A 26679-nucleotide genomic window follows, 5' to 3' on the forward strand; every position below is an offset into this window, starting at 1 on the left:
GTGAGAATTCAGATTTTGCTAGTATTTGTGCATGTGACTTTGATAGCCACTTTCCCCAAACACTTTTTCCAGTGAAAGCAAACTTAAAAGGGGCAAAAACATGGCTGAAATGAATTCATCTAAATATTTAGATTAATATTTGCTGAAAATATTTTGCATTATTTCCCAAGTTCCACTCATTGTTATACATGCATTTTCCCTTCTGAGTTGATCTTTAGGCTGTCTGTGCTAGGAGTGTGATTTCTTGGCTTATGAACACATTCTCACACTACATACAGTGGGTACCTACCTTCTCCCTGGTTCTGGCCCATTCTCTTCCTCTCTCTGCACTGAGCTGAGGGTGGGAGTACACCGAGCACAGGGCTAAGGTGAAGGGTCTGGCCAGGACCTAGAATGAGGGAGAGGGCTCAGGGTTGGGGCAGGAGGTTTGGGTGTGGGGCACTTACCTGAGCAGCTCCCATTTGATGCGAGGGGTGCAGGTGGGAATGTGTGGGGAGGGGTGCAGGAACTCCCATTTGGTGCTCAGGGTGGAGGAGGGGATGTGCAGGGTGCATGGGATGTGGAGAGGCTGGGAATGTAGGGGATGCAGATGTCAGAGTAGGGGGCTGGGTATGTGTGAGGGTGCCAGAGTCAGGGCTGGGGTCGTGGAGGGGTGAAGGAGTCAGAGGGCTGGGTGCTACAGGGCTCAGGGCAGGGATCTGGGGGAATGTGGGGGTGCAGGGCTCAAGGCAGAGGGCTGAGTATGTGGCGGGGGGTCAGAGCTCAGGGCAGAGTGCTGGGTGACTGCACCCCTCGGAACCCTCAACCCCCTGCTCCTTGGCCCCTGAATACCCCCTCCTGGGACCCCACCCCCTATCTGCCCCCAAGGACCCCATCCCATATTTAAGCCTCCCTGCTCCTTGTCCCCTGACTTCCCCCTAGGACTCTATCCCCTACCTGTCCCCTGACTGTCCTGACCCTTATCCACACTCCTGCCCCCAGACAGACCCCCAGAACTCTCATGCCTATCCAACTGCCCTCCACTCCCCTGACATGACCCCCAGAACTCCCAACCCATACAACCCCCCTTGCTCCCTGCCTGCCCCAACCCCTCTCTACACCCCTGCCTCTTGACAGGACCCCCAGAACTCCCAACTCATCCAACCCCCACAGCTCCTTGTCCCCTGATCACCTCCTCCAGAGACCCCTCCCACCCTAACTGTCTCCTTAGGACCCTCCTTGCTCTCTGTCCCCTGACTGCCCTGATCCCTATCCATCGCCCACCCCCTGACAGACCCCAGGACTCCCATGCCCCATCCAACCCCCACCCTGCTCCCTGACTGCCCCCTCCAGAGACCCTCCACCCCTAACCACCCTGCCTGGGATCCCACCCACTATCCAACCCACCCTGCCCTCTGTCCCCTTATCCAACCCCCCAAACCCCGGACCCCTTACCATGAGGCTCCAAGCAGAGCTAGATACACTGCTCCTCAGGAGCATGCAGCCCCGCCCCTCAGAGCACTGCACGTATGGCGGCAGGACTCTGAATGAGCGAGGAGTGTGTCTGCCTCCCCGCAGAGCCAAACACTTCCCCGCGGGAGCACGCAGTCCTGATCCCCAGAGTTCTGCAGGCACGGCAGCAGGGCTCCAGGGGAGGGGCTGGCAGCTTGCTGCTCTCAGCCGGGTGCTCCGGCCTGGAAGCGCGGACTCCGCGGCTTGCAGCGCTAGGAGAGCGGGGCCATTTGCCCACCCCATCCGCACGCCTATGCTTCTGCTCCCTGCCCCCACGGGGGAAGCAGAGGGCACAGGAGAGCGGGCTGGGCTGTGCAGGATTTTTAATGGCACACTGGAGTCCCAGCAGGCAGCAGTGCTGTTAAAAACTGGCTCGCGTGCTGTCTTTGGCACGCATGCCATAGGTTGCCAACCCTGGCTTAGCCGAATACAAACTTGCCTGAAAGCCTGTGTACATACTCAGCGTGGCCAAGCTGTGCCTCCACTGCCAATACCTGTGCTATCACAGTTACGCTACTAGTACAAGCACAAGTATGTTTTATCTGAGCAGGGGACTCACACCCCTAGTTGATAGTGTAGATGTAGCCTTCACCAATGTGAGGCTTTGAACTCTTGGAGTACAGTAGTATGTTTACAATGTACCGTAAAATATGTTCAGTGCAGTTCTTTGTCCTCCCAGTTGTTCAGTGAGGAAAAGATGGTGTTTGATGATATGAAATTGGTATCCCACTTAAACCGGAGTATTTCAGTAGGTTTTGTTGTTGTTATTTTGGAACTGTGAAACCTCTTAAGTGTATGCAGGGCTTCCTCTTACTGAGTTATCAGGTACTGCAAAGGTTAAGCCTTATCATCCGTCCAAAAAAGGTTGAGGTTTCATCAAAAACTTCCATCCTCACAATCTGTCGACCACAATTTGATGATGATTATTGATTATTTCACAGCCTTTCACTCACTCTCTGCCACTGCGGCCAGCCTTGATATACAGATAGAGCTGCAGTCCAGCTAAAATAAGACTCCATCTTGATAATAGACTGAGATGAGATACTGTTATTTGATAAAGATAATTGATGTTTCACAGTGAATTGGAAAGCAGTTCTGAGTGTACCAGATCCGTGACTGTGTTCCATCTGCAAATATAGTAGCTATTTACAAAACAGAACAAAAGAACTATAGTCAAACATTCCGTGATAGCTTTTATAGAGCTTAGAGGTCCTTATTTTTAAAGAACTCTTTTTAAAAACATTTTCCCATTTCTAAGCCATAATTGAAAATGAAATAAAGCAGCACACTGTTACTACCTTTGAGGGCAAAGAGAAGTTTGTTAAAATCTTGGGTGCTATTGATCAGATAACTTGCATACTATATACTTAAATTCTGTATTGGGATTATGATGGTTCATTGTCCTGTGAGCCTGGTATCTTATGGTCAAAACTAAATTTCATATTGACTTTCAATTTTTAACACTTTACATATGCTGTGATTTAGTCTAAAAGCCCCATTTGAATTACCAATCATAAAATATTATGAAATCTGGCAAATGAAAGTCAGACATTAAATGTGTCTAGATTTCTCAGATCTCTCTCTCAGCTTTTACCCCATTCCTCTAAAATATAGTGCATGCTCACTGTAACTGATTATATGCATTTGTTGACCATGTGTTTTTCAGCTGCTGGATTTAAGTTGATTAAGGTATCATTCATCTTACGTGCTGTTCATCCAATTTCTTTATGTCTTGTTATCACCTTTGTAACCCCCTAATTAAGCAATAAGATTTGACAGAGAGTAGGGTTATCATGAGATAATGACACCCCAAGTGTGTTATGAGGCACAAGGTTCAGCTGAGTGCCTCTAATCCTCTAGGGGTGTGATTATCTAATGATAAATATACCACATTGCAGCTCATTGATATTATTGCAGTGTTTTCATGCTGCTGTAGTTGTGGCTGAATTGCAATTTCCATTCCAAATATCATTTTTCATTGATTTTATAAAATGATAGTTTAATATACTCTGGACTTTGTGCAAAGTTTCAGCTCAGGAGAACATTTATGTATTAATTTCTTAATTCATTTTATTATGGAAAGATATAAATGAGCAAAAAAAGTAGTATTTTATGACCAGTAGAGGATGTTTTAGCGAGTTGGATGCAACTGAACAAAGGGGGGATTTTAAATTCACAATGAAAATGAAAACTAAAGTTAGCAACTGCTTCAGGCAGTAATCTGCAACAGAAAAAGTGGCTTATCTTTCCTTTATAGGCGCACTTTATTTAAAAAAAAAAACCAAAAAAAAAAACCTAAAAGTTTTCATATTGGAAATAATGTTGTTCCTAACTCTTCTTTTTCAACTTTGATCATCAGTTCTCTCCAAAAGCAAGTGTAAAAGTAAATCTTTTCTAAGATATTTTTTTGTAATTATCAATAAATTAGTGTTATGAGGGCAATAGAGGTATTGCAAGCAATTATCCCACAACGTATGTGATCTTTATTGCTTTCAAAATTTGAAATAAACACTGTTCAAAGGACTGAAATTTTAAAGTCTGATAAATGGTTAATGTATTTATTGTTCATTAAGCTCTGTCTTAAGTATTTCTAATGCATTTAGTGTATGCCTTAAACACACACCTATTATATAGCCTGGGACTGATCTAAAACATACCCAGTTATTGTTAAATTATATCATTTTTTGAAAACTTGGAATGCAGAAATTGGAGATTTCATACAGTTAAATAATGTATAATAGAATATGAATGATTTATTTTTTTTAAGGAAATTGAATTCTCCCAGAACTATGTGCAGAGTTGGGATTATGATACAACCCAATTCAGAGTTATGCTGACTCATTGTCTGGCTATGCTGAAAGAAGGACAGAAAGACATTTAACATGCGTTTAATCATGCCACAACTTTATTATTAGAGGTCTGGGACTACCCAACAGATAAAAGTGTACAGTGCAGGTAACCCTGTGTTTATTCCATAATTACACGTGGGGCTTTTACCAGCTCCCCTTCTTTTTCTTTTCAGGTCCCTCCAACAAATTTATTGCCAGGACCTTACCATACCGGGGGTGGCTTCCACCAGCATCCCCTCTTTTTTTATCCAGGTCCCTCCAGCAAATCCATTGCTGGGACCTTACTATCCACTCCCCTCGTAGGAGGGTTAAGATGGGCTATAAGAATGGGGGGTTGGCTCCCTGCCGTACCAATCATAGTAGTCCCCAACTGCCACCTGTTTGTTCCTTTAACAAACACCTCTTTTTAAGTCCTTTTACAACCCATTTATCTGGTCACTGTATACCTTTCCTGTGGAGTACCTGCAGTGGACATCCACCCTACACTTAAATAATGAGTTGCGACATATGGCCTCCTGCCCTTCGTGCCATGCATGAACAGAGCCCTTCTTGAACCTGCTGTGGGGAAGGCAAAAAAGTCCCCAGTGCACCTAAGCCAATATGGTGATAAGGGGAAAATTCCTTCCCAGCCCCCCTAACAAAAAGGGGGGGCTAGCATAATGCCCACAGCAGGTCTTGACCAAATCTGGTACTTTACCCTTAAAGAGGAGGGAGAGTGGGTCCCACTTCAGACTGCTCCCGCTTCAGACTGCTCCCTGTAGAAAGGAATCTGCAGCCCAAGTCTGCCCCTTTTAAACCCTGCATTCCTAGGGGATGAGTCAGTGACCACACTGTCCCCTTTTGCAACAGTTTTCATCATCTCCCCCTACTCCCTCCAACCACAAAGCATTGTTCCCTTCATTTGGCCAGCCAGCCAACCATAGGTTCAACACGTTTGCCATATCAGACTCTTGAGTTTTCTGGTTAAACTGCCAAAGAGAAAAGTGCTTGAGTATAATACCAATATTTAGCCACTAGAAACCACTCTGAGATCACCAAATGCAGTCAGTGTCTCAAGCCTCTGAATTGTTGTCTTTTCCTTAAATGGGTACCTGGTTTGTTTGGGCAGCTGCTGAGGAACTGAATTTTAGAGAGTGATCACAAGAGCCTGGCTGAGCAAGATGGTTAGAATTGCCTGGTCTCTTATTGTTTCATCCATAACCACGTGGGCACTAGCAGGCTGGAGGCCTGGGTGGGAGGCCTCTTCTGCCTTTTTGCAGACCTCTCTCTCTCTCCCCCTTCCACTCGCATCTTATTCTGGAATAAGCTCCCTTTGCCCTGAAAATTCTCAGAGAATTTTTGTTAAGGAAAGTTTAAAGTGAATTGACTGGTGTTTTTTGAGAAATCTAATGTTTTTCCAAAAGAATATCTCAAGTAATTTGGTCTCAAAACTTCTGCTTTGTTTTGTACATTCTTTCTCAATAAGTATTCATGCACTGCCAAGGTTGGGTAGGAAAATTTTTACTTATTAAATGTGAAAACATTGAAGCTGTGGGAGCTACATGAAGAGGTCTATGATAATAAACACCAGGAGAGGTGTTCTGAAGTTCTAAGCACCATTAAAGTGTTGACAGAACTTTCAGTTTAGTTAGAAAAGATGTTGTTGGGATATGAAATTAGGGGAATGATATTTGGTTATACCCCAGGGAATTATGCGCCTACATACTTTTACACATAAAACGTATGACCATGCATTGTCCCATAATATTGCACAATATCCCTTAATAGAGAGAGACCGTAAAAAATGTTGGCTCACACTGCGGGTCAAGGGAGCATTGATCAATTTTGCCAGAAAATGCCACAACAAAGATTGCACATTGCAAATATACCAGAAAAGGAGAGTAAAAGATTTTCCTGGACAGGTATTTGAAGATGGGAGAAAACTCTTGCAAAATGTGCAATATTGTTCTGAACAATCAGAGGAAATCAGCAATTTCAAACCACCTCCCCAAATCATAGAAGTATTTAAAGAGAAAAGCTTAATTGTAGGTAGGATCACAAAAAATGCAACATACACTGTCAGCATGTTTCAACACAAGCACAGTAGCACAATATGAGTGCCTGGATGTCGTCTGCAACTGCGTCTTAACCTGTGCCGCTGCAAACATACTGCTATCTAAAATGGACCGTTCATTCGTACATCTGTTTCTAAACACTCGAATCAAGAATGATGGTGCAATTCCAGGAGGTTACCAGCTTCAATATGCCTATCTTATAGATGTCTACCACACTGAGAGAAATAAACTTAAGACAAGGTGAAGGATAACTACATGTTAGTTATATTAGATTAAATGACTGACAATGAGGGCCGCTATGTACTTAACATTTTACTCACTCTACTGTTGAAAGGTGGTTCTGGGAAGGTGTCTTCCTATTTTGCTGACGTGTACTTCATGCAGAAAACAAATCACAGCACCATATCTCAACCAGTCATTCAGACTGTGCGAAGTTACAAAATAGCTTACAACAATGTGGTTGTCTTTGACACAGATAATGCTGTACACATGAAAAAAGCTTACAAAACTCTACTGTCTGGGCCTTATTCCAATGGCATCCACGTAACATGCCTTGCTCACACAATCAGTCTGGTGGGGGAAGGTTTTCATAAGCCATTCAAGGATGTTGATGCAGTGGTAAAAGCTTTCTCACAAATGTTCTATATGCAGGGGGACAGGAAGATGAAATACTTAAATTACATTAGGCAAAAAGTTCCCAGTCAACAGTGGCACTCAACCCAGTAGCAACTAGGTGGAACAGAAAAACAATGAGTCTGGTGGCAGCATAAAGACTAACAGATTTCTTTGGGCATAAGCTTTCGTGGGTAAAAAACCTACTTCTTCAGGTGCATGGAGTGAAAATTACAGGTGGTTTACTACTGTTCAGTGTCATGAAAAGCACTTTCAATATTATTGCAGCTTTGTTGAAGAAGAAATGGGTGTGAGTGTGTGACAGCTCAGCACCACATTCGTGGGAACTTGGAAAAAGCGCTATCAGATGAATCCTAGTGTTTAACGGTGAAGATCAAGTTGCATTTTATCAATGAAATGTGCAAGCCAATCATTGACGTAATGGTTACATTTGAAAGCCAGAGACCATACATTCTCTTTGCTTTTGAGAAAATGGAAGAACTGCTGTTTTTCCTTGAGACACATACTCAGTTTTCAGAGTAAACCAGTCAAAGCTTTCTCAGTGCTGAAGATGTCAACTCATCAAAGTAGCAAGTTGGTGCACCTGTTCCATTCATCTGTTGACAATTCAGCTGAAAAACTGAAGAAGTACATCAGTGATATTGAGAGTGGGCAGTGCACAATTAAGTTCCTGAAATGCATAAGGATTTTCAACCACAGAAGAGTTCCTGTAATGTCTCATGTCAAGGAGAATTACACTTCAATTTCTGGCTTCAGTGACATTTCAGCAGAGGAGTTTGCTTTGTGTACCGGGGAGATGACACCTGATGTGATCAAGAGAGCTCTGCGATCAGGGGAAAATGACATCGCCATGTTTTGGTCATCAACAGCTGACTGTCTTCCGAATTTGAAAATATTAGCTTTCAGATACTTAAATGCTGTAACAAACACAACTGATGCTGAGTGTAGCAACTCGCTGTATAATCTTGTCCTCCCTGGTCTGAGGCGGTCTCTTTCAGAAGACAACTGAAAGAGCTCATGTTCCTTTTTATTTCAATCTTGGAATTTAAAAAGACTCTGTGTTAACAAAATATCCATTGGTTTAGTCTTATTGATGCTTTATTTTTTTTTATTTTATTTACCTACTGTGCTAGTATTTTAATAAGCAGTATGAGAAGAACGCAGTATTAAGTACACAATATTTTTTTTACTTTACACAGTACTTGAGATACTGGAAGGACTCAAAGCATTCTTTTATTTAATTGCTTTTTGTTTTGCACTTAGACCTTGAAAGGATGTAAGCATCTTATTTACTTCAAAAAGGGAGGCGTTTTGCTGAAAATTATAACAACTAATCTCGGTTTAACAAGTCCTTATTTAACATTATTTAGTTTTAAAAATCACACCTGCTGGGTCACTTTTTGTTGTGAAAGGAATGATAAAGCACTACAGTAGATTCTGTGATAAAACGTGCAGTGTCTATTTGAAATAAATACAAAATATCTTATGTTTTTCTAAAGAAGGTTCAAATAGTGTTATTTTTCATTAAATTTGCTTTTAAAAATATTTAATTTTGCATCATTTTGATTTTTTTCCTTGCATAATTTCCTGGAGTGTGTTTGGTCATGACAAACCTAGACTAAATTCAGACTATTGGTCTCAAGTGAAGGGCTCTGTGTCCTCTTACATCTCCTAGTCTTCCATTGTGCCACAACTACTGTATTACTTCACTGTAATTTTTTTATATCACTAAAAGAAAAACTACAATACTGCTAAGGTTGTGGCACAAAAAAATAATTTGGGCATATTCTGCCTTTGATTACGTACATATGGCTTCCATTGGCTTCAGTGGAAAGAGCTCTTACAACTTTTTTTCCAGAGGAATGGTGAAATATGCTAAATAATTATCATTCAGTAGCCACAAAAGTAATCATAAAAGCAGTGGTTGTGTCATTGTTCATCCACCTGGAGGACGAATTGCTCTGTTATGCCGTTTTCATATGTTGGTAAACCCTATTGCCCTCTTGTGCTACTGAAAATTTGAAGATACTTAATACTTCACAGCAAAATTCTACAGTTCCTTTTACTGATTTGGTATCACGATCTTGACTTTTTTTAAATATGAAGAGTGTTTTTTTCAGTTTGAAATAATTACAGATCTATGGAGGTTACTTTTAGAACAGGAACTATAAAAAACGACCAAGATAAAAATTTGGATCATAGATTAAAGTACTTGAGAACAGCTTCTGTGTCTTAAAGGAGTTCCCTTCTTGAGCACTTGAAATTTGCTGCCTGTTGTTTTGGAGATTTCTCAATATATAAGACTGCAACAAGCCTCTATTATAAAAACTGTTTTTAAGTCTTCCTGTAACTTTGACTTGAAAATTGGTTTGAATGGGGAATTACTCAATTTACACTGAAGGCAAAGAAATGTTTCTTGCCACAATGTCTGAATATAATTAAACCGTTTGGTGACAGGTTATTAAAAGATTATCTGGCTTTGATTTGTAACATACATGCTGTTCACTTCCAGTGAAGAGTTGATTGTGGGAGATATGGGAGGAACTGAATACTGTATATTCATATGAGCATTACTAGGCCTAAATATGAAAAATATTTATTCTAAAATGTAGTTCTATTTCTCTGATTAAATCTAACAGCTTAATTTTCTTCCTTTCTATTTAGAATAGCTCTTCATATTGATTCATCAGTTTAGCCAATTAAAATTGAAGTCAAAATGAGACTTGGTCTATATAAAGCAACCTTAAAACTGTAGTATCTAAATCTAAAAAGACCTCATAATGGAAACGAATAATTCATCTCACTGAATAACAGCTCATTCTTAGTTTTTTACCTATCTCTGTTAAGCCAATCAGTCCTCTGTAATCACTTCTTTAACCTACCAGTTGTTCCTTGCCATACATGTATCGGTATGGAAGAGCATCCTAGTGAATTATATATAGCTAGGAGAGTAGGGTGGGCTGGTTTTATGGAAATAGCTGCAGTTCCCTTTTTTTTGTGAATTAGCAGATTCTGCAGATGAGTCTTCATACATAAAAATCTTACTGTGCCATACAAAAACAGGAGACTAAAAGAAGTCTGAGTTTGGTTCTGCATATTTCAAAGTAAAAATAGTGTTGAGCATATGCTGTGATAAATGCAGTGTGTGTCTGAGTAATTTTCTTGCTCACTATAGAAATAAACTCAGTGCTTCAGTGGTCAAGGAACTCATTGAACAGTGTGTGTGCTAATTTCAATGCCTAGACAATAGCTTTAGTTCTTAAAAAATATTCTTGTAGAAGATCAAAAATGGATAAAAAGATATTAAATTTGGCATGAATAACGTGCTCAAATTGAATGGCTTTTTAAACTATGAAGTATGATCATTAAATGGAGTGAAAAATCACTATTAAATGCAATGTTTTATAGACAGAAAGAAAGAGAGATGAATATACTGCAACCTGTAGCTATCAATATGTTTACAGACGCTGTTATAATGACAAGTTCAGATGAGCCAGGAAAACTTGTTAGCAGAAACACACAATCACACTTTGTAGATAAAAGATAATCACTGAGCCTAGCTCTTTAATATATAGGCCAAAAGCCTTGCCTTTTCTCCCTGAGACAGCTGGGGAAGGTGTGAAAGCTGTAAGCCATGCAATGGATTCCGTTATGCTATTGTCTGAGCATAGGGTAGATCGGGAGAATTCTTGGTGCATCACACTTTCACTTTACAGTATGCCAGTGTGTATCCCCTCTGGGACCACCTGGAGTCTGTAATTTAGCTCACATAAGCAGCGGCCAAGCCCTCAAGGAGCAACTCAAACATTAGGTATAAATGTAGTTACTGAAGGGAAGAGGGGCGTGGAAATGGGTGTTAAGGGAACATAGGCACTTCCTCCGACAACTTTTTATTCTTTTCATGTCTTCCACAAAATAGCTTATGCATTTTCATTCCAGGGTCCCATTCCTTAGCTTTTCCTAGGTGAGATTGCTCCTCTGATGCTAGGGTGTGCTGCGTGGGGAGACAAGGCTCTGCACTACCTAGCAGACCCACAGACACTTTTTTCCCCAATAGGATGCAGTAGCGTTACACCTGAACTAATCTTTCTAAACATTTTTGATGCTATAACTAAGGGAGGTTTGCTCATTTTTATTTAAACGTGTGACGTGCCTAGCTCATCAGCAGCAAACCCCAGCCATGTCAAACAAGTCAGCAAGGAAAACACTGCAGAACAAATCATCCTCACTTTCTCAGCGCTCCCCAAACGCCTTTGGAAAACAGTGGATTTACTAATACCCACTTGGCTGGGGGTACTTCAGCAGTGAAGTGTGCTACCATAAACATTGCTGAAAAAGGTTAAGTCTTCAAGCATAATATTACATAGCACTTGTTTCAGATGATGGAGATCAGTAATGGTGGTTCTCTAATGGATTGGTGCTGGACCTTTCTAGAAGCATGTTTTTTACCAGCTAGTTTTGGGTGGCTTTGCTTAAAGGAGGCTGCGTATTCTGCTTTCACAGCCAGTGAGGGTGTGGTGACATCTCTCTGTGAGGAAAAGGGGGAAGTGAACAGGAATGGCCATTGAAAGAAATTGACTGAGTGATCAGAAACACTCTGGAACAATCCAAGTTAGTAAAAATAAAATTTAAAAAAGGAAAATACATTCATCTACGCTTCCACACAAGTTTAATTTGTATGCTTTAACTGTTGGATATCTAGGTGGGAAGATTAACACTACATTCAATTATGCTAAAAGATTTTTCATTTGTGGAACAGTAAAACTCAGTATACTAAGGGTCAGGCTGCCTGGAAAAGTATTAGACTTGCTGACCAGCCTCTGAGGTCAAATCATGCACCACTGGGACCTTACCATTTTATTGTAGCATTGAGTTAGATGTAGTGGCTATAGAAGCAGCAGGAGAAAAGGGAGCCAGAAAGCTGGGAGTAGAGATTTTGTAGTGAGATTTGATTAGAAAGCTGAATTTGCACCACAAAACATGTAGGAATACATCTAATTTACCTGCTCTTTTCCAGAATAGGTCTTTCCAGCTTTTTCTTTTTGAAGTGCTCCCATTTTAAGTGTTGCTAAAGCACTTTTGTTAGAGCTGTCAAAAGAAGGTATCTGGAGGGAGAGGAAGAGGGAGAGAGAGAGGCCTTTTTTCTTGTTCATCTGCTTTTATAGGAAGCAGTTTTTCAGGAAAGGTATTTTCCAGTAAAGAGATCAGATAGCTTCCAGCATAATCTACAGATTACTATATACAGATTTAACTGGGATCAGACAGATAATTCTTGTCAGTCCTTTATGTGTACAAGAACTGTAGTTATCTATAAGTTTAACTTCAAAGAAGCTAAAGAAAAAGTTTGAAAAATATACAAATATTTTTAAAGCAAGCTTTTGTGGAGAATATGTTTGTGGAATTTTTACTCTTAAAATAGTACTTTGATTATATTTTATTTTCAAAATAGGGTTGCAGCAGGAGCAAGCTTTCACAAGCTTAAAATTAGATATGTTTATAAATCTAATCTTCATGGGCCTGCATGGGACTTTTTTAAATTGTTAACCTATTAATTTTATTATATTACAGTATAGTTTTAATGTGCCAGCCTCACAATTTTGAATTATTTGGCTTTAATTGCTCCGTTTTTGGAACGCTGTGGGTTTTGTGGGTATTTTTAGTGTAAAGGATGAAAGCCTTTATATTTTGTAAACTTTGATCCTAGTACACTGAGTGGTCCTATTCCAAAACAGAAGGTTTTCAGAAAGTTGGCAGTCCTCTTGCTCCTTTTCCCAACTTTCTATGCAGGTCCCATAGGACTCCATTCTTGGGTGACTCCTCCAGCTACAGCCTTTCTTTAGATGATTTTATTTGTTCACATGACTTCATTTGCCATCTTATGCTGATGACTCTCACATCTACCTTTTTATCCCTGATCCGTCTCCCTCCCACCAATCCTGCATCTCTCCAACATCACCTGGATTTCTCATCAACCATTTAAATTTAACATGTCTAAAACTGAACTCCCAGCCTCTTCTCTGAAAGTCTCCTCACCTCCCACTTTCTCTGTCTTCTTCCTGTCACCCAGGCCATCAACCTAAATGTCACTGACTCCTCGCCCTTTCTTGCCTCACACAACCAGGACATATCCAAATCTTTTTGCTTCTATCTCCATAACATCTTTGGGATATGGCTTTTTTCTGTCTGTGTGTACAGCTAAAACTCATCCAGGCCCCCCTCATCTTCTTTCTGGAATATTGCAACCACTTCCTCTCTAGCCTACCTGACACCCACATTGTCTCTCCCTGCCATATTTAAAATGCCATTTATAATATTGTCTCTATTGCCTATTGTCCTCCCTGTGTCACCACACTCTTTGAATTCTTCCACTTGATCCCTCTTTTCCACCACATCTTCAGTCATATCCTTGCTTTTAAAGCCTTTCACAACCTTCTCCTCCCTATTTACCTGTTCTTGTTTCTTACCAAGTCTCTCACTGTGTCCCACAAAAGATGTCAGCATTGACTGCCCACTTTTCCCTCAATCTTCCACAGTGTGCAGAATACAAAATAAGCTTAATCTTTCTAACTAGGATGGTTCTGTGCAATCAAGACAGAAACACAGTGAACAAGTTTTCAGTATGTGATTTCATTTGTTTCTTTGGGAAAAGTTTATTTTGGGAGCGGGCAGGAGAGGAGTTTCTGAAGGTTAGTTTGAATGCATAGACTTTGCAGACTATTCGAAAGGTGCATCCACAGTAACAAAATACACGTACACAATTTAGACCTGCCAAATGTCATGCATGTGTTGTGGCAGTCGTATATTTGGCAGCTCTGTCATACCTGCCTACATATCAGGGAAAACGTTAGGGAGAAAGGACAAATGAGAGAATAAGCAAGGAAGAGATTTCCCTTTGGCCTAGGGAAAGGAGCACTTGGCCGGAAGCCAGGAGACGATGTGTTTTGGTCACCTCTCTTGACTGGTGTTAGTGTTTCTGTCCACAACGCTTACTACTCTAGGAAATAAGCAGATATCATTCACCCAACCCTGCAATGTGTTAAACTCTGTCTTCCATATTGGTTTGAGCATACTTAATTACAGTTCTATATGTATATACCCTTAACCCATTTTCTTTCTCAAGCCACATCCAAGCTAAAAAAATAGATAGTATTTAGGGCTGTCAAGCAATTAAAAAAATTAATCGTGATTAATTGCGCTGTTAAACAATAAGAGAATACTATTTATTTAAATATTTTGGCTGTTTTCTACATTTTCAAATATGTTGATTTCAATTATAGCACACAATACAAAGTATACCGTGCTCACTTTATTTTTATTACAAATATTTGCACTATAAAAACAGAAGAAATAGTATTTTCAGTTCACCTAATGCAAGTATTGTAGTGCCATCTATCATTAAAGTTGAACTTACAAACGTAGGATTATGTGCCAAAAAAAAAACTGCATTCAAAAATAAAACAATGTAAAACTTTAGAGCATACAAGTCCACTCAGTCCTACTTCTTGTTCAGCCAATTGTTCAGACAAACAAGTTTGTTTACATTTGCAGGAGATAAAACTGCCCACTTCTTGTTTACAATGTCACCTGACAATGAGAACAGGCATTCGCATGGGCATGATATTTACATGCCATATGCACTGAAGATTAATATGTCCCTTCATGCTTTAGCCACCATTCCAGATGACATGCATCTATGCTGATGGGTTCTGCTCGAAAATGATCCAAGGCAGTGCATACCAAAGCATGTTTATTTTCATCATGTGAGTCAGATACCACCAGCAGACTGTTGTTTTTCTTTTTTGAGGGGTTGGGTTCTGTTTTTTCCACATTGGAGTGTTGCTCTTTTAAGACTTCTGAAAGCATGCTCCACATCTCCTTCCTCTCAGATTTTGGAAGGCACTTCAGATTCTTAAACCTTGGGTCGATTGCTGTAGCTATCTTTGGAAATCTCATTGGTACCTTCTTGGGTTTTGTGAAATCTGCAGTGAAAGTGTTCTTAAAAACAAACAACGTGCTGGGTCATCATCCAAGACTGGTATAGCGTGAAATATATGGTAGAATGTGAGTAAAATAGAGCAGGAGACATACAATTCTCCCCCAACAAGTTCAGTCACAAATTTCGTTAATGCACTATTTTCTTAATGAGTGCCATCAGCATGAAAGCATGTCCTTTAGCATATCTGGCACATAAATACCTTGCAATTCCACTACAAAATTGCCATGCGAATGTCTGTTCTCACTTTCAGGTGACATTGTAAATAAGAAGCGGGCAGCATTATCTCCTGTAAATATAAACAAACTTGTTTCTCTTAGCTGAACAAGAAGTAGGACTGAGTGGACTGGTAGGCTCCAAAGGTTTACATAGTTTTAATTCTGAGTGCAGTTATGTAATGAAAAAAATCTACATTCGTTAGTTGAACTTTCACGATAAAAAGATTGCACTACACTACTTTTATGTGGTGAAATCAATATATTTGAAAATGTAGAAAAGCATCTGAAAAATTTAATAAATTTCAGTTGGTATTCTATTGTTTAACAATATGATTAAAACTGTGATTAATTGCAATTAATTTTTTTAATCACGATTAATTTTTTGAGTTAATCTTATGAGTTAACTGTGATTTATCGACAGCCCTAGTAGTTTTGTTTCAAATGTGTTAACACATTTTAACAAACTCAGTTTTAAACAGGACTTTGCAGTTAGTGTAGACAAAGCAAATCGTGTATAAAAAAGCATTAGCTGGTCATAGTCTAACTTGGTTTCTCTGCTCAAGGGTTAACTATCACTAGCCAATGCACATTTAAACATGACTTGCTCCATTTATTTTAGGTGCAAAGACCTGAGTAAAATCATGTCACTAGTACATTTTTAAAAACATTACCTTTTCCCCTAATTTAGATGTGGCCTTTGTGAATGCATTTTTGCTTGCAGGTTTTTGGTCTCTGTTAGGAAAAAGGGTGTCATGAATTCAGGTGACCACTGTGCTTTTCTGCAGCCCAGCATCTCCCACAGTGCTGGACATCTGGCCTGATTTCTTTTTTCTCTGCAGCTTCATGGAGGCAGATCAGCATTTTGGCTTTGCCTGTCCTAGCCATGCACCCTCTGCTCCCGCTTGCTGCCAGATTCTCTGCCTGTGTGGCAGCAGATAGTAATAGTTTCTGTTGGTCCATCTCTTACTTTGCTCTGGTTGTGAGGTAGCCATCCCAGGTTTGACAGGTGGTGAGTTGTGCCCAGCCTGCACGCAGCCTTCTGACACTAACTCTGTTAGGTCTTGGAGCTACAAGTCAGACAAGGCAGGTGAGAGCCCCTTCCCACCAAGGCAGCCAATACTACAACAGGGGAAAAGTGGGCCAGGAACCCTAGTGCAGAACAAGGAGAGGCTCTAAAAGTGAGGCAGAGCCTGACCACTCAACTCAGGTAGTAAGTCTGAGAGGATCCCGGCAGAACAAAGATGCTTATGGGACCACAAATCCACCCCACCCCACAAATCTTAAGGTGGGTCCTGAGCGCAATGGGGAAAGAAGCAGGACTTCTAAACATCTCCCATTCCCTTCAAGCCCACCAGGAGGGTTCTAACAATGAGTTCTTCCTTCCTGGGGGGAATCCAGTGGAGAGGATTGTGAGACAGACCTCTCGAGAGGGCACCAAGCCGTGAAAGGCCTCCTCAAAGCTGCAGCAGAGCTTCTGTGTTTCCGAAGTATGCAAAAAAGGTTTTAAAAAAAACAAAAAAGGAGAAGAAAAAGCACTAGAAAATCCAGGAGGTATGAGTCCTCTGACTCCTCTTCATCCTTCCCCTCCTCCACTGAGGAAGGTGACCTGTCTGTCTCTGAATCAAAACAGAATGCTGGAAAAATGGAGCAACGGTTGTTTGTTTGTTTTTTCACCTTGAGAAAATTTAAAGCTATGGGCAACAGCGTTGTTTCCACGATTCATCCAACCTGAGCAGGCTTCTGAGAGTAAGCCTCAGAGTAAATTTCTCTCCTCAAAATCCTCCCCTGAGGCTGCATTACCCCTTTGCTTCTCCTTTGAGGAAGTGATTAGGGATGAATGGAAGAAGCCTGAGAAGGGCAAGCATATTAACAAGAGTGATCTCAGGGTCTATCATATTCAGGAACCAAAGGGCTCAATTACTGAAAGTTGATGCCACTGTAGCATCCCTTGCCCAGGAATATGGTTATTTCCTCAGAGAAGGAGCTCTACCCTAAGAACCCAACAGATAGAAATATGAAGGCCACTCTCAAAAAGGACTTTGAAGCCTCTAGCACTGTCTGAGCATCCCTGTCAGCTACCTGCTTTGCAAGAGCTTCCCTCTGTGGACTGGAAGATCTCAGAGCCCTTGAGGACAGAGCTCGCCCTAACTCTAGTTCTATCTTTAAAGAAAGTCTCCATAGCAATGGTGTTTGTAGCTGACACCTCAATGAGATGCAATGACGTTTTCAGTCCAAGCCATGGCTTCCAGCTCAGTTGACAGGTGCCATCCGTGGCTCCATCCCTGGAAGATGGACTCTCACTCTAATCAGGCCATGTGCTTGGCCAAGTTTACAGGTTCCCTCCTTTTTAGAGAAGAGCTGGAGAAAATGGTGGCTGATAATGCAGCAAAATTCAAAGAGTCTCTCCCTGCCCCATTAAGGGCCCCCAGGAGAGAGCACAGACCAGTTTTCAGACGGACGCTTCTTTTACTTCTTATCTTCACAGAGGTACTAGTGAAGGGACAACAGATTCTCCAAGGGAAAACAGTGGAATCAAAGTCCGAGAGGAGAAATCTAGAGGGACCTCAGCCCCACCAAAATGCAGAGGAATGGTTTTCACTGACCACAGAAAATGGGTAAGGGCAATATGAGCTAGGATACTCCATCAAGCTGTGGGGTCCACCCAATTCGTTCTTCATCCAGTCACCCACCTTCCAAATCTTTCAGTCCTCACAACCAATGTGAGTCCGGAGGGCTGGGAAGGGTCACCTGGAGACCCAAACTACCTAGGCTCTCTGGAGCCAGAAGGAAAAGGCTCACAGCATAAAATTCCTAGGACTGAGAGTCGTCAAGTTAACTCCGCAAAGGTTCCAGCCAACCATAACGGGGAACCACATCCTGGTTCAGTCAGACAATATGACAGCAGTCACCTATTTAAACAGCTAGGGGGAACAAGGAGTCTGAAGCACTGGAAATAATGAGAGTGATCCACATCACTTTGAGTGATCCACATCAAAGGTGATCTGAACCAAGCCAGACTGGCTCAACAGGTGCAGGATCAACAACTCCTGAGTGGTGCCGGAATGAAGAGGTTTTCGATCTGATTATTCAGATGTTTGGGTTCCCTTCAGTTGACCCATTTGTGAATCGTACAACTACAAAAAGGCTGAAATACTTCAGACTCCAGAGCTCTGGGGACAGATGCTTTATCATACACTTGACCTCAGGACCTACTTTATACACTTCCATCCTTTCTTCTACTGGAGGTGAGATAAGATGAGGCAACAGTATTTCTTATAACGCTTCATTGGCCATAGAGACCTTAATTCTCAGACATGATAGTGCTGAAACCGGAACCCCCACTCCAGCTTCCTTAGAGATTGGACATCCTCTTGCAAGGTGCCTTTCTACATCCAGACACAAAACACTTCAACTAACAGCCTATCTATTGAGACTGAAATGCTAGAATCGATCTGTCCTCCAGACTCAAGACATCGCTTTCATCTAGGAGAGTATTGACAATAAAAGCATACTCCTCTGTCTGCTCCAGATTCTCCAACTGATGGCTAGAGCATAAATGCAAATCCTAGAGATCTTAGAAGTCCAGCTATTCCGGTTTTTCTCCAAGAAGGCACTGTCGGAGCCCTTTAGTCCAGCATCGTGTATCAGGTGTCGGCTCTTAGTAGCATGCTATTCACAGGATTCTCAGGCTCCCTTGCAGACATTTAATACGTAGCCAGATTCCTTCAAGCCATCCAACTAGCCAGACCATTGATCAGGCCACTCCTTACAAAATGGGACCTTCCACTAGTTTTGAGGGCCTTGACAAGCCATCCCTTCAAGCCTTTGACTTCAGTGTCGGCTTTTTATTTATCCAGTGATTTGTTTGTTAGTACTTGCCACATCTGTCAGGCAAATGTTGGAGCTGGCAGCCTTATCTGCACAAGAGCCTCCACGAGGACAGTGTGGTGCTCTGGATACCCAGAATCCTTTCTTCCAATGGTGAATTCCTCCTTTCCCAAGAAGCGATGCTCCTTTCCTGTAAAACAAAGAATTTCTTACCAATATTTTTTTTTCTGATAGCAGCATCTTCCACAATTCTAGCCACACTAGATGGCTCATGAGGCAAGGGTAAGTATGAAGTAGAATCATTACCCTAGGACTGTTTTTCCTTGCTCTAATGTGCATAGTTATTTCCTTGCCTCTGGAATATCTTGTTAATAATGATGTTTTACAGCTTGGAAAGAACTCATCAGGCTAGAATCTTGATGAAGTATAGCCTTTTATGACACTGGTATGCTTCCACTGCTGTGGAAAAAGAAAAATTCCCCCTGTGCATTCCCCAGGTGGCACTGGGACATCTGTTTGTGATTCATTGAGCATACTGCTGTGAGAAGTTAGAAATTGGCATGTCAGCAGAGGATATAGAAGTACTTAGAGAAGCTGCAATGAAACTAAACCTTTTAGTCTGGATATCAAAGTACAATTCAAAGGTAATTGAAATAGTAATTAACAATGAGCAAAGAAAATCTGTATCCAGAGCATTTTTAATAAAAGGGCTTAAAATCAGAAAAAGGTGTTTACCTATTGTTTCTTGCTACTTATTTTTTAACCATTGAATAATTATTGATCAGTTAATATTTGTTTATTGCTCTGAAAATGTAAAACTTTATATATAATGGACTTCAATAACTCAGACAAAGGTTAGGGGTTTGTTACAGGAATGGGTGGGTGAGATTCTGTGGCCTGCGTTGTGCAGGAGGTCAGACTAGATGATCATAATGGTCCCTTTTGACCTTAAAGTCTATGAGTTTGAGTCTATAATGTGCCAAATATTATTTATCATTATTAATTAGATTTCCTTATGTATTGCACAACAGTTGTATGAATAATTAGTACTGGTTTTGCTAGGGGAGAATAAGTATCGGAATGCTTAGATGCATTTTTAAGGCTAGTCTCAAAATCCTTTCCCACACATACACTTCCCAACCCCCCAGAGCTTATCTAATTTATTTGAGGTTTTTCATTTTGGGTTATTTTTTTATAGATTGTAAAATGCCTTGGGACGTGTTAATGTATGTGAACTGTGCAAGGTAAGAGCAGATTGTATGGTATTGACCATGAATTCAAGAAAGTGTGTGCTCCTTATGACACCGCTGTTAGTGGATCTATCTCTATAAACAAGCTGCAGTTGTGATGTGTGGTCACATCAAAGTGGTAGAGAGTTTTCACTGATTTTGAAAAGTAGGAGCAACCAATGCTTTTAAAAAATGCAAAAATAAAATCTGCATCCAATTTGCTTTCACATTGAAATAGTATATTTAAGGTTAGGAAAGAGTTGCCAGAAGGAGTTGTCCTTTTTAGATATATCTGTGTAGAGCATTTCATATTTCTAACATGGCTGAGGATTGTACTGCTGTAAATATGTTCACATGCCTACCCCTTTAACTACAGAAGTACTGCATTATAGCAAGTGGATATACACTTGCCTGCTTCATTTATTCTTGCTGCCATCGTTCAGTAGTAACAAATGCTGGAGACAGACCTCAGACAAAAGAGAAATAAAGGAATATGTCACCTGAAAAGGAACAATGGGGTTAAAACAAAGGGGGGGGAGGGGTCATTATAAGTAAGCTACAGTTCCAATGCCATGATTTAATACCACCTCCTGCGACAACATGGTGGCATGCTGTTCCAGTAGAGGGCATTAGGTTCTGGGTAGCACTTCTTCCATTAGATCCTGAACACCCTGTCAGCTTCTGAGAATTTTTGCAGGTATTGCTCCTAATCAAGCATTCTAGCAGCAATTCCAGGCCTGAATCCTGCAAAGAATTAGATATTTACATATGCTTATTCCCCCCACAAAGCCCCCTACTATTGCTGTTTTCATTCAGCTACACATGTCTGTGTTGGACTTAAAGCTTAGAATTTATAAATCAACACAAATACCTGCAAAAAGGTCTAAAAACCTGGTTTACAATTTTCCACATAAAACACCAATGAGATTATAAATGGAAGTATACAAAAGTGTGAATTACTCTTTGCGGGATTGAGCTCCCAGGTTGAGATTTTCAAGGCTCCCTTAAAGCTAATGGGAAATGGGCTTCCAAATCTCTCTAGTGATTTTGAAAGTTTCAGCCCCCTAATGTCTAATTTTGTAACCTCTTGGAAGAGAATGGTCAAGGAAAGAAGAATGGTAAAGGATTAGAATTTAAGTACAAGCTTGGTAATCAAGCCAAAGGTTTTTAGAGGGGGAGCAGGGAGCATAGTGTGAATCAGAATGCATAATTCCACAAACTGTGGCATTGCACGTTTTTTCCAGGGCCGTAGGCAGAATGCATAGGGCACAAAAAGCCTCTGAGAGGATAATTAAGCCCCAAAACCCGATATGCTGGTAGGGAAGGGTGATTTGATGGCTTTTTCCTACTTTGTGTGCATTAGTGAAAGCTTTTGTTTAAAGCTTGTACTTCTGTGAGCTGTTGATTTGTGCATGTTCCCTATGCAGTGGTGTTCATGAAGTCAAAGGTTAAATACCCTCCTCCAGTGTTCAAAGTACATAGATGATGCTATTTTAGTTATGTACCCTACATTTTTTCTTCAAAGGGTTTTATTATTAAAGCTGGGGGGGGAATTTCATTTCAACAACAATAAAATAATATTTAGGGTCAATTTCTGCCTGCCTCATTCAAGTGACTAGTTACCATGACCTCACAGTGCAATCTTAAGAACAAACTTTACCCAATCAGACTGCTCCCTGAGTCCAAATGGTGTCATAAGCAAATACACTTTGATTAAAAGAAATAGTCAATTCATTGGAACATTTCTTGAGAACCTGATTTACCCTTCAGAATTGATTGCACATTGCAATGACTGCTGCTTAAATAGGAGAGCATTAGCAAAAAGTTGGCTTTATAAGAACGTTTGGTCAGCGCCAAAGGACTAAGTGTTCTTTAATGTTTAGGGCCAAATTCTTCTTCTTTTACCTCAGTGAGTAGTCCTGTTGTTAAATAGGTGTGAAATTATGAATGCCAGTCTTTGGTTACAGAGGTTAACCAGAGATTAAAAGAAATAAGGCAGGTGAAATGCAGGAAATTATTTTAAATTTTTATAATTATTTTTAAATGATTTTTATTTTAAAAAGAGGAAAAAGGGGTAAGTGTGTGTATTTATATACAATGAGACTCTATTTATAGCATGTGTTCTTCTGTACAGTAATTTTTCATATTAAATCTAATCAGACTTTATTCTGTAATAGCTTTTTCTCTTAATCAGCACAGCTGCTCCTTTGGGATGCTAAACTCTCTGCAAGAGTGTCCCAATTAAGGAGATTCTACAATAATTCTGTGATGTCTGTCTTTGACATCATAAGCCATATAATGTTACTTAAGCATAGAACTGTTTCTTTATATCACTGCTGCTGATTTTAAAAAGTTCATATCTTGAAAACTGGGAAATGTGTACAGAGTTCTTGAATAAATTATATAATTCTTCCATGTTGTCTCCATCAGAAGTCAGTTTAATAACAAAAGTTTTCTTCCCATGTTCTCCATTTTTATTTTAAGTATTTTATTGAATCTTTTAGTCACAATCCATTGTTCCGATCAGATTAGATCAAGGGATTATAACTTTTCAATATGAGTGAGTTATGAGTTTCTTTTGCTGTTTTTGATTTTTTTTTTCTTTGGAGGGGAGAAGTTTGCTTGTGGTGCTGTTATTGTCAAAATGTGTATACTATAGAGTACATGTACCTCTTCTTTGTTTTTTTGTTACTGAAAGTGGTTATCCTCTTACATTAGGAAATCACTAATGTGACAGTATGTCACCACAATGCTGATGCAGTGCTACCCTAAATTTGTACCAAAATGATAGTAAAATGCAGTAGCCTCCTCAGGAAAAAATGTGCATTGCTTTCTTGAACTTTACCAAAGCTATTTTAAACAAAGAGAAACAGAATAGGGTTGGGAGAATTTTTGCCCCCAAACTTCCTGTAAATTATTTAATTAACTATGGTAGGTATATTGTCATTCAAATTAGAATCAAATTAGATCTATTTCCAAAAAAGCTGTTAGTACTCTAGTTTGATAGCATACTGTTGCCTTTTATTTGTGTTCTATGCTCCTTTGTAATGTAATCTCTTAATGAATCTGGAATGACATTATTTGAGTGAATTAATATTATTGAACACTTCCTAATTTTATTTATTTCTAGCACTTATACAGCTATTCCTATTAAGAATATGATTTGCATGTTGAAAGTTGGTTAGATAAAGTCTTGCTAATAAATGGTGATTCTGTTCTACATTATGTTTTTGGAAAAAGTTCAAAGTTTTTTCTTTGTGTAAAGTGCTCTCTAGAGCTAGGATATCAACCCAATCATCATCCCACCTATTGAACATCAATCTGATGGGATTTGTGGTTCAAGAACCAGTACTTTACAATGAATTATAGCAGTTAGCAGATGTAAATTCAAGAGATTATAATTTTCCCTGTGGTGTGGATTTTATGCATTTTCTGAATTAATCATTTATATGCATATTTACTATACCCCTTTTATTACTTTATTACAATATGTATGTACGTTCATTATATTTTACTTTGCATATTACAAAAGAAGAATATTTTTTAAAAAAATTAAAATCATATAAATGTTTTATTTCCTCTTCTGTTTTTTCTGGACCATATATGTATGGCATATACTGCACCTTTAAGAAAATAATTTAAAATAATAACTATAGCATAACATTTAACCAATCAGCTGTTTGGAATTCTTTTAAAACAATAATTGCAGTGGGAAGATTAAACTTCAGTAGCAAGAATCCATTACATACTAGTGCTCAGATTATATGATGATTGGTACGGTATTAAAAACATTTAGATAAACTAGTAACTGCATGCATAAAAAGATTAATATTGTCATCTGGGCATAACCATTCTATATGTGTAGGGAAAATTAATTGCTATATGAATTTTGATGGTGTCATCTGAAGTATCTTAAATTGGGGAAAAAAACAGTATGTTTCTTAAAGCAGAATGTAAATCAAATGTTCGTAAACATCTGGTTTGTTTGAAAAATAAGCGGGATTGATTTTTGCAGATCACCGTGCATAACTTAATAAAATGTGATGGTTTTAGAGAAAGTGAGACTGGTTCCTTGCCTATCCTATTTAATAGTTTGTAGCATTAAGGATATATAGCAGTACAATTTAGAAACATTGTGTAAAACACCCTGTAACACTTGGTTGGCTGCAGCTGTCATCTATTTTTTTCTGGATTAAGTTTGGTCAAGATAGAAGCTGCCTCATTTTCTGGTTGTCATTTGCCCAGGAAGTAAAAGCAAATTGTAATGAGGGAATCACAGCAGGAGAACCTCCTAACAAATGAGAGGCATATATTGACTGACAGCCAGCATGCCATTTCAGTGATAAATGTATTTTTATACACTGCTGTTCAAGGTCACTTTGTGCTCTCATTGAATGCTGGCTGTCAAATCATACAATTTGCATTTTAATACTAAGTAATTGTTGATGCAGAATGGTTGATACAAAATTATATTACCAGAAGATTAAAAGTTATGTTTTATTAAGTTTAATTTTTCAGGACGTGTGCTTTGACTTTACCTTGATATTATTGAAAAGCTATTTGAAGGGCAGGCAGAAAATGAATTAAAAAATAAAAGGCAAATATGCTTTTTTCTTCTTTGCTGGTATAGTACTCAGTTTTTATTGCAAGTGCCAGCATTATTTGAATGAACATACCAGTTTAATTACTAAGAATGTCTTTAGATTTTGACTTTTTTTAGTGAAAATATGTTAAAATAGCTGAACATAAATGTTGAATAAAGATTTTGAATTATTTTTGAAATTCACATTTAGACATTTTTGAGAAAAAATTTAGTTTTCAGGTACGGCAACAAAAATTGAAGAAATTATTTTAACATCTGTCTTTACGCATAAAGCTGTTTAACTTTAATATGTACTTTTGATTGTTTCACACTATAAAATGTGTATCTAAACACATAACAACACACTGTAAGAAAATTTGACACTTTGGTATGTGTTTTGAAAGGCAAGTGAGAGAACCAGAAAGGCAGAATTTACTAGAGACAAGCAAAAGAAGAGAGAAACAGAATATCTGTAGAAAGTGAGCTTTCTTAAAACAAAGGCGTCAAACTTAATTATCTCAGACTATTATTATTGTTTATATACTGTAATGGCACATGGATGGAGAGTGTTTTACAGATTAGATATTTTAAAAACCTAAACCCAAAAATCCCCTTTTTAAGAAATACAGTACAGAGAAGATGGGAATCAAGGGTTAGGGGATGATTGTGGAGTGACAGAATTATAGGTGGTACAAGGGAAAAAGAGAACCTTTCAGGTTTCTTCTATGGGAACTTAATGTATTGAACGTTCAAGTTATTTTGTTGTGTTGTCTTGTGGGTTTTTTTGTTTTTCTTACAATACAGTCACGATCGTGTGCAGAAATGGCAATGATGACTGACACCTGTGGTGTTAGTGGAATACCCAAAATAAGTGAATTTTGAGGAAGGATTCGAAGGCAGAGAGTGAGTTTGTAAATCAAGGCTGAAGGCTCTAGGTATAGCAGAAGATAGGGCCCTTAGTTGTAAATTGCTTTTCAGTTGCATGGGAGGGGGGGAGAAGCTGGAACATAGAATTCTTAAGGTTTGCATTACTCAAAATCCACCATACTTAGCTTGTGTTTTTCGTTTTTGTGGGTTTTTTTTAGTATTTTACATGTAAAAATATTTGTTGACAATAACACCATGAGTTAGTAGTGTAGCATTTAGAAAGCTGTGCAAAGTTAGTGTGGGAGTGTGCTATCACACTATACTAGTGATCTATAAAGATCTTCTGGATCACAGGAATCTTTAGACTATGGGCTAATCTTAATCAGACACAGCTACAGCAAGCTACTATTTGAAATCAGAGGTCAGTTCCATAATGGAGTATTGATTACTTCCTAAACCATGTTTTGTAGATCCAGATATGCCAGTCAATTGTAGGTATAAATCTTAAGTAAATATAAGGGTATAAGTTACCAGTGAATTAAATTATGTATTCTAAAATTATAGAAAATTGGGCAGAAATCTGTAGAAATACAAGGAGTTGGGTAATAAAACAGATTCAGCGTGCTAGAGACCACTGCAAGAGTGCTATTACACAGATGTGTGCCGCTTCTACAGAGGATCCACCAAGAGAAGAAAAATATGCAGTGGGCCTAGCAATTTGCACTGTTGCTTGGCCATAGCAACTCTAGTTGGTGACTACAAGACAGTGATATAGAACAGGAATTAATGTATCTTGGGTGACTGTCTTTTACACCATAGCAATTTAAATGACATTGACAATAATCTTAAATTATGGGATCTGTTTGTCATACTGATTCAAATAAATATCACCAGTTAACAATAAAGGGCATTATTTCATCCACTTTTGATGATAT

The 26679-nt window shown here is 39.4% G+C and overlaps 1 protein-coding gene across 2 annotated transcripts in view; it reads left to right on the forward strand.

Moving 5' to 3' along the window:
- WDR7 (WD repeat domain 7) overlaps positions 1 to 26679 on the forward strand; it is a 359997-nt gene that overhangs the window by 311413 nt on the left and 21905 nt on the right. The window lies entirely within an intron of this gene.

The sequence above is a fragment of the Chelonoidis abingdonii genome, chromosome 6, assembly GCF_003597395.2.
Source record: "Chelonoidis abingdonii isolate Lonesome George chromosome 6, CheloAbing_2.0, whole genome shotgun sequence".
Lineage (NCBI taxonomy): Eukaryota > Metazoa > Chordata > Testudines > Testudinidae > Chelonoidis > Chelonoidis abingdonii.